Here is a 9,148-nt window from a genome sequence, read left to right on the forward strand (position 1 = left end):
CATACCCATGGAAGCCAGTTTGAAAAGAGATGCACGCCTTATTGGTGACATTGTAATTGGTGTTTTTCTGCTAATCTTATTAATACGGAATGCTTGACCATTTTACACCTTCTGAATACACGAAATCGTTGGAGATGAAATCCATTGGTCTAAAAAGAGATGATAAAGAACCAATCTGCCAGCGGTATGATCTTAAATACAAACACTTAACTAACCAGAGCAGTTCTTACCTGGCTCAGGAATTAAACTCGGTGAAACATTTTTGTGTGCATTCATGCCTGGAACTGTGAGAATGGACTGTGGACATGGTATAAAAAGAAGTACTTTGTTCTCTGTATTTCCACTTACTGAGCAAAATGACTCGCTTTATTGATAAGTGCCTTTTTCTGTCATTAGGCTTCTAGACCAGCTGCCAAGAGCCAATGTAGTTTTTCTGCGATACCTTTTTGGAGTGTTACACAACATTGAGCAACATTCCTCATCCAATCAGATGACAGCTTATACTTTATCAGTGTGTATGACCACAAGCATTCTTGGTCTGCTTAATTCTGGCAGCACAGCATTCGAAAACTTCACCAAGAAGGTAATGAGAGCTCTCATTTTTATGCCTTGCAGGGCAGAGTCCCCATTTTGAACCTGAAGTCTGTGGTATTAACTCTGGTGAACCAGATGTTTAAAGTGCACTTTTTAATTACACTGTCTTGGACTGGCAGAGGCCTGCTCTGGTTGGGCATGGGAAGGTGTGTTGCAACTGAGAACAGTCGAGTCACTTCTCCTTTGCCATCCAAGAGATTAAACAATAGAGAGATAAGAGTAGGATGGTGTGATAGAGAAGAACCTGGCTTTGGAGTCTGAGAACCAAGATTCAACTCTCAGCCTAATCACTGAGGGGTGTACAAACCTCCAAACTATGATTTCACCATTACACAATGATGACAACACCCAATACATCTGGTCAGTCTCGGCACATCTTAGGCGGCCTGGGCAATATGAGCACCCAAGGTTCCACACATACCGGCCTCACTCTGCCAGTTCTGGCTCATTCAGGAAAATACTTGGCTTCTATTGTGTCTCTGCTAGAGGATGAGGAGGCTAGTAAAATATTTCAGAACATCCTGACAGAGCCACAACATGCCTAAGAAGATCACAGCTCTTTTCCAAGCTCCCCTGGACAGCAAGTGTGAGGCAAGGCAATGCAGTTAGACAGAGAGACATGTTTTCTCTCCAGATGCTTTCTTCCGTCACAAACCCTGCCACCCCACACAGAAACCTCTGCTACCCACGTTTCAGATAGTTCTTCACTGAAGTGAATTTCAAAATTTGTGTTGCATTTGATGCTTTATCAAGTTTAATGAGATGGTATATATAAATTCTATCTCAAGAAAACTAGAAAAAAGTTCAATAAAAATAAACAAAACTTAATAAGAAAATATACATTTTTGTCCCAAACATCCTATGTAGGCTACTTAAAAATCATCCTAGTGTTAAGCATGTAGCAATCATTACAAAATTTTAGCTATCAGACTAGGCCACATATTATAACTTTAGTCCACCGACGAAAAGAATTTTAAAATTTGTGTCCAAAGTACTCTTGAAAGGATTAGTTATTTCTTAGAAAAAGCTGATGCATATATAATATATATATATTTTTTAAATCAAGTGAATTTTTCTGACTTCTTTTGCATTTTTTGTGAGAGCCAAGATTCATGTATGAAATGTGATTTACTATTAGGCCATATGTACAGTAATACCCCATTTTTTGCCCCTCTGTGTTACAGATTTCTTTCATACAATTTCTCATTGAAAACTGTCTCAAGATATTTGGAGAAAGTATCACGTCTCTCTTTGGACCGAAGTCAGTGTGTTGTGATAACAGTGATAGCACTGACATCACTGATAACAGTGAGAAGGTTGCAGGTACGTGAATAATGTAACTGGCTTTGATGCAAAAGACAGCAAGGCTGCCAGGGTCAATGGGAGATCTTGGAGTCCAAAGCACATTCTAAGGGCAGTAATTTCCATCCGCTCCAAGACATGGGAAGTTTCCCACTTGTGAGATCAAAGAAAGGATAAGACTGTTCTGATTTCAAGAAGCTACTAATACAGCTTTAGAAGACATCATGGTTCAGTTCAGTTCAGTTGCTCAGTCGAGTCTGACTCTTTATGATCCCAAGGACTGCACTGACCCCAACTCCTTGGGGTCAAGGGCTGCAGCGTGCCAGGCCTCCCTGTCCATCACCAACTCCCGGAGCTTACTTAAACTCATGTCCATCGAATCAGTGATGCCATCCAACCATCTCACCCTGTCTGGTCCCCTTCTGCTCCTGCCTTCAATCTTTCCCAGCATCAGGGATTTTTCCAATGAGCTAGTTCTTTGCATCAGGTGGCCAAAGTATTGGAGTTTTGGCTTCAGCATCAGTCCTTCCAATGAACACCCAGGACTGATCTCCTTTAGGATGGACCGGTTGGATCTCCTTGCAGTCCAAGGGACTCTCAAGAGTCTTCTCCAACACCACAGTCGAAAAGCATCAATTTTTCAGCACTCAGCTTTCTTCACAGTACAACTCTCACATCCATACATGACCACTGGAAAACCATAGCCTTGACCAGACGGACCTTTGTTGGCAAGGTAATGTCTCTGCTTTTTAATGTGCTATCTAGGTTGGTCATAACTTTCCTTCCAAGGAGTAAGCGTCTTTTAATTTCATGGCTGCAGTCACCACCCGAAGTGATTTTGGAGCCCCAAAAAATAAAGTATGACACTGTTTCCACTGTCTCCGCATCTATTTCCCATGAGGTGATGGGACCAGATGCCATGATCTTAGTTTTCTGAATGTTGAGCTTTAAGCCAACTTTTTCACTCTCCTCTTTCACTTTCATCAAGCGGCTTTTTAGTTCCTCTTCACCCTCTGCCATAAGGGTGGTGTCATCTGCATATCTGAGGTTATTGATATTTCTCCTGGCAATCTTGATTCCAGCTTGTGCTTCTTCCAGCCCAGCGTTTCTCATGATGTACTCTGCATATAAGTTAAATAAGCAGGGTGACAATGTACAGCCTTGACGTACTCCTTTTCCTATTTGGAACCAGTCAGTTGTTCCGTGTCTAGTTCTAACTGTTGCTTCCTGACCTGCATACAGGTTTCTCAAGGGGCAGGTCAGGTGGTCTGGTATTCCCATCTCCTTCAGAATTTTCCACAGTTTATTCGAGCGTGATCCACACGCTCGAAGGCTTTGGCATAGTCAATAAAGCAGAAATAGATGTTTTTCTGGAACTCTCTTGCTTTTTCGATGATCCAGTGGATACTGGCAATTTGATCTCTGGTTCCTCTGCCTTTTCAAAACCAGCTTGGATATCTGGAAGTTCTCAGCTCACATATTGCTGAAGCCTGGCTTGGAGAATTTTGAGCATTACTTTACTAGCATGTGAGATGAGTGCAATTGTGCGGTAGTTTGAGCCTTCTTTGGGATTGCCTTTCTTAGGGATTGGAGTGAAAACTGACCTTTTCCAGTCCTGTGGCCCCTGCTGAGTTTTCCAAATTTGTTGACATATTGAGTGCAGCACTTTCACAGCATCATCTTTCAGGATTTGAAATAGCTCAACTGGAATTCCATCACATCCACTAGCTCGGTTCGAAGTGATGCTTTCTAAGGCCCACTTGACTTCACATTCCAGGATGTCTGGCTCTACGTGAGTGATCACACCATTGTGATTATCTGGGTCATGAAGACCTTCTTTGTACAGTTCTTCTGTGTATTCTTGCCACCTCTTCTTAATATCTTCTGCTTCTGTTAGGTCCATACCATTTCTGTCCTTTCTTGAACCCATCTTTGCATGTAATGTTCCCCTGGTATCTCTAATTTTCTTGAAGAGATCTCTAGTCTTTCCCATTCTGTTGTTTTCCTCTATTTCTTTGCATTGATCGCTGAGGAAGGCTTTCTTCTCTCTCCTGGCTATTCTTTGGAACTCTGCATTCAAATGGGAATATCTTTCCTTTTCTCTTCTCTTCTTTTCACAGCTATTTGTCAGGCCTCCTCAGACAACCATTTTGCCTTTTTGCATTTCTTTTCCATGGGGATGCTCTTGATCCCTGTCTCCTGTACAATGTCACGAACTTCCGTTCATAGTTCATCAGGCTCTCTGTCTATCAGATTTAGTCCCTTAAATCTATTTCTCACTTCCACTCTATAGTCATCATGGATTTGATTTAGGTCATACCTGAATGGTCTAGTGGTCTTCCCCGCTTTCTTCTGTTGAAGTCTGCATTTGGCAATAAGGAGTTCATGATAGGAGCCACAGTCAGCTCCTGGTCTTGTTTTTGCTGACTGTATAGAGCTTCTCCATCTTTGCCTGCAAAGAATATAATCAATCTGATTTCGGTGTTGACCATCTGGTGATGTCCATGTGTATGTGGTGATGTCTGGCAATGTCTTAGGTTAGGGCTTTTCTCGGGACAGTTCTCTTTCTCTCTCTCTGGCTATCCCACAGTCCGGGTTGCTATCTCACATTAGCTCCCTCAGATTGCCCTCGGGGCATTCAGGCCCGGTCCTTACTCTAAGAAATGCAGCCCATGCTTCCCGGTTCAGCCCCCACTTGCTGGTGGTGGATGCCAGCGTCTGGGCTACTTTTCTGCTGGGAGTTGCCGTTAGGCACATAATCTGTGGGTTTTATTTATTTATATATTTACTTTTCCTCCCGGTTATGTTGTCCTCTGAGATTCCAAAACTCCCCACAGACCCGCTATGAGAGTGTTTCCTGGTGTTTGGAAACTTCTGCTCTTTTAAGACTCCCTTCCCAGGACAGATCTCTGTCCCTGCCTCTTTTGTCTCCCTTTTTATCTTTTATATTTTGTCCTACCTCCTCTCAAAAACAATGGGCTGCCTTTCTGGGTGCCTGATGTCCTCTGCCAGCATTCAGAAGTTGTTTCGTGGAATTTGCTCAGCGTTCAAATGTTCTTTGGATGAATTTGTGAGGGACAAAGTGGTCTCCCCGTCCTATTCCTCTGCAATCGTAGGACCACCCCTGAGACTTGAACTCTCGAGTCTATCTCCACAGCAAGCTCACTTTCCATTCTGCTTCAGAGCCAGGCTGTGAATGGAACTGGACTAAATATTTATGTGTTTGTTTTTTTTGTTTAAATCTTTCCTCTCATTATCCCTGCTACCCTGCTACCATTCCAATATTGTCCCATTTATATTTCTTCCTCTGAATAAAATGTCTCACTAACTTAAGAAGTATTGGGGCCAGAAGAGAATTTCTACTTAAAGTATTTTTATTCTCATAATTGTTATTCTATACCCACAAAGTTTCAACATTTCACTTTTTAACATTCAAACCCTAATTTGACCATGAGGAAACACTAACCTAAATCTTGTTAGGATTGTTTAAAAAAGATGAGGTTATAAAGTTAAACTGTTTACCAGTCCCTGGCAACCCACTCCAGTATTATTATCCGGGAAATCCCGTAGACAGGAGCCTGATAGACGACAGTCCACAGCGTTGCAAGAGTTGGACACGACTGAACAACTGAGCACCATACTTTTCGTGGCTACAGTATGTACGTTTATTGGTCACAGAGCCAACAAGAACTCTAACACCAACCAATGAGGATTACGAAAGGGCCATCTAGGCCTGAAAATAAAAGTATAGGGCTTAATGTCTATTTTGCTTTCCGTCTATGCTCATAGGGTAGCTGGACGTATAGCTTTGTAGCAACTGATGGAGCGTTCTTCCTGAGCATTCTTATTAAAGCTGAACAATGAATGAATACATTTGGAATCCATGAATACCTTTGGGTGGTTTTAGAAATAATATAATCAGGTTAAGAGCAGGGAAACCAGGATGCATAAAGCAACTCAACCCATATAAACATGTATCCTTTTAACATTTGTACATATTAATTAGGAGAATCTCTTCCTGAATTTAGGAATGCATTTGCTTTCTTCATCATCTCCTTTTAAAATGATGGCGGTATGATGTCAAGGCAGGAAGAGCCTAAGGCAAAGTGATGACATTCCTTCAGGAATGCACACCTTCTGGAGGCTGCAAAATCAAATGGAGAATGGAGGTGGGGTCTGCTTGTGGGGGAGCTGACTGATGTCTAGGCTGCCTTAGGCCCTTTGAAGGAGGGAAATTACCTTTATTAAGGCTGCTATGTGACATGTCTTGCACGGAGTAGTACATTATGTTATGTAGTCCAGCGAGGTGTAAGTAGCATCATTTATGTTAAGTTGGAGCAAACTGAAGCTCAAAGAGCTTCAGGTAACTTATCCCATTAGGAGGCAGAATGGGAGCCTTCTGGTTCTCTCACCCGGCACCACAAGTGGCTCACCCACTTGAATGGACATGGTGATGCACTCACTATGTCTCAGAAAAGCCAAGTGGATGGGCATTTTAAAACATGTGGTTACATTCTTCTGTTTATTTTTCTACAACTTGGCTCCTCTATTGACTTCTGTAGCTGGCTATTTAAGCAGGTTATTTAAGGAAATATTAAGCAGGTTTATTGAGCAAATATCAGGAAAACATTTATAGCTGGGCACGAGAAACTTTGAACTCAATTTTTCATTGCTGATCACTCTTTCTTGGAAAAGCCCTTCATTGCATTCCTTTGACAGGGGCTGTTGGTAGTTAAAATTCATCTTTGGGTTAGCTGAGGAAGGTGTTACAGAAAAATGGCCACCTGTAATCTTACCACATAGTCTGCATTTAATGACTACTTCCCAAGGACCGTGCGGGCAGGAAGTCATCCTTGGAGCTGACTGAGGGGTGTGGCCTCCCAGAGAAGAGGTCCAGAGGCTGACTGAAACCCCGGGGTCAGGCAGGATGTCTCATGAAAGGCGATTCTCTTGATGAGAGAAAATTGGGCATGACTGGGTACTCAGAAAGCCAAACAGGAAATTGAACAGAGGGAGGAAACTTACTACAAAAGTAAATGATAACCAAATGCTGCTTGATTTGAACGTTAAATATGTTTGGCTTTTAAAATGAGATCTGATACCAGAATCCACTGATAATACTGAACATTAGGAAACCTGTATAGCTACAGGTTAAGTGCCTCATGACACAGGGCAAAGGGAATAGACAGCACTGTCTGGGGAACACTGTCACAGGGAGAATCAACCCTGAGTCTGATCCCGCCTCTAGGTTTAACTACTGGTTTGCAGAATATGGGGAAGAAGAACATGTTAACACTACAAGGAGGCAATTAGTCTGTTTCAGAATGTGGGGAATTCTATATAACAAATGGTTCAGTTTCTCTCTTTGAGCCACTGCAATGAACATGCTGCTGACTCTAAGGGGTGGAAATCAGGCTAAATAAGCTAAACTACTACTAGTGAAAATCTCTCTCCTATATTCGATTCAGACAAGAAGACAGTTAGCAAGAGTTCTGTCAAAACCTGGGCCTTTTGGTGTAGCTCCAGGACTCGCGAGGACAACCAACACCCACCTCTACCACCCACAAAGCCAAAACAGCTCTTTGGAGCTCCTCTTGAGGATGTATGTGATAACGACAGCCTGCCCACCCCAATTCTGGTAGGTCTTATTTTGGTTTTCTGTAACCCTCCTGAGGAGGGGAGTTCTGAGAGATCAAGTGTTCTCTTCCAAATCTACCCCCAAATGAAGAAGTCTGGCTTTGTCTGATAAGTTTCATAATATTACTTCAAAGAATAAGGTCTGATTTAGGTACTGCAGAGTTACAAGGCAAATACCAGATGAAAAGGTACTCTCATCCATTCCACTGATTTCAACAAAGACCCACCTATACTGGCTCAGGCCAGTTAAAATGGACTCTGTAAGGTAAGGGAGTCAGAGAAGGCGAGGTTGGGAGAAAGCATGAGACCAGCACTTGACAGGAACAGATCACCTTTAACGAGGCGAGAAGGGGCAGCAGTCAGAGGAGTGAGCTGCTGCACCACCCCAAGAGAAGAGTGAGCATCTACAGGCCTGTATGTGGAAAGCCTCTGTCCTAAGGGGGCCTGTTCGCCAAGGTTGTTCAGAGCAGTTCTCTCTCACACAGCTGGGGCAAGGAATTTCGGAGACCGGCCAGAGGCTGGGACCAGCTGGGAGCTGGGCGTAATCAACCTAATGTCCATGTTTTTCTTCGGGTGACAGTGTTCTTTATTTTGCATAGAACGGTGGGGAGGACCTGGAGGGGAGTTTTAACTCCAGGCTATTTTGAGCTGTGTAACTTTCCTTCAGACTCTGTGTGTAAGAATCTCTGAGGGTCCACTTCATCCTCAAATGGTCTCCTGGTCTCCTCCCTTGAAGTCGACACTCGTCTCAAGTCTCCTTCAGCTGAGTCTACTCCGCCTTATGACTCAAAATGTCTCACACGGATTTGATTTGTAACTCAAGTGTTTAAGCATAAAGTACTCATCCTCTGGCAAAAAATGAATCATTTGAGCCTGACAGAATGTGTCAAAAGAAAGCCACAGAGTTTGGACTGTGCTTTATCAAATTAGTGTATTGAACTGTAAGCATTAACACTTGTTCACTGTCCACTATCTCTCCAAGCACTACACTAGATGCAGGGAATTTTATGGTAGATATGAAGAAATTTGTCATCCAAGTTATGTGCTAGCACTACCCCAGACCTGTGTCTTTCACAGAAAATTTAGGGGGCAGCTATGATTATCATCACCCCCACTTCATAAATGAAAAACAAAAGAGCCTCACCCAAGTATGTGCTATGCCTAAAGTCTCACAGTGGATAAGTAGCAGAACAGATTCCACATTCCTTGAAAAACCTGGCTCCAATATCTGTTATCTCTCTACTCTGCAGACAGCAGAGGATATTAAAATACAGAAAAAGGAACTAGAAAGGCTGATGAGAAAGAAATGTGGTCGGAGAAGGAGGAGAGGCATATTGAGCCTGATTTTGAGGGGAGGGAATACAGGAAATAGGAATGAATGGGGTGGACAGTCCCTGAAAGGGGAATACACAAATGGAGCATGAATATGGCAAAAAGATTTCCACACTTAGGGAAGAGCATCTATAACAGGGAATAATGAGAAAGGAGCGGTGAAGGAGGAGAGGGTGAATCTACAAAGGCCTCAAAGCAGAGACGTTTAACACGGTAAATTCACTAAAACGGAAAGTCTGATTACACAAGTGTTTAAAATGTTTCACGGTATGAATGCCAAATC

This window comes from Cervus elaphus, chromosome 17 (assembly GCF_910594005.1).
Source record: "Cervus elaphus chromosome 17, mCerEla1.1, whole genome shotgun sequence".
NCBI classification, from domain to species: Eukaryota; Metazoa; Chordata; class Mammalia; order Artiodactyla; family Cervidae; genus Cervus; species Cervus elaphus.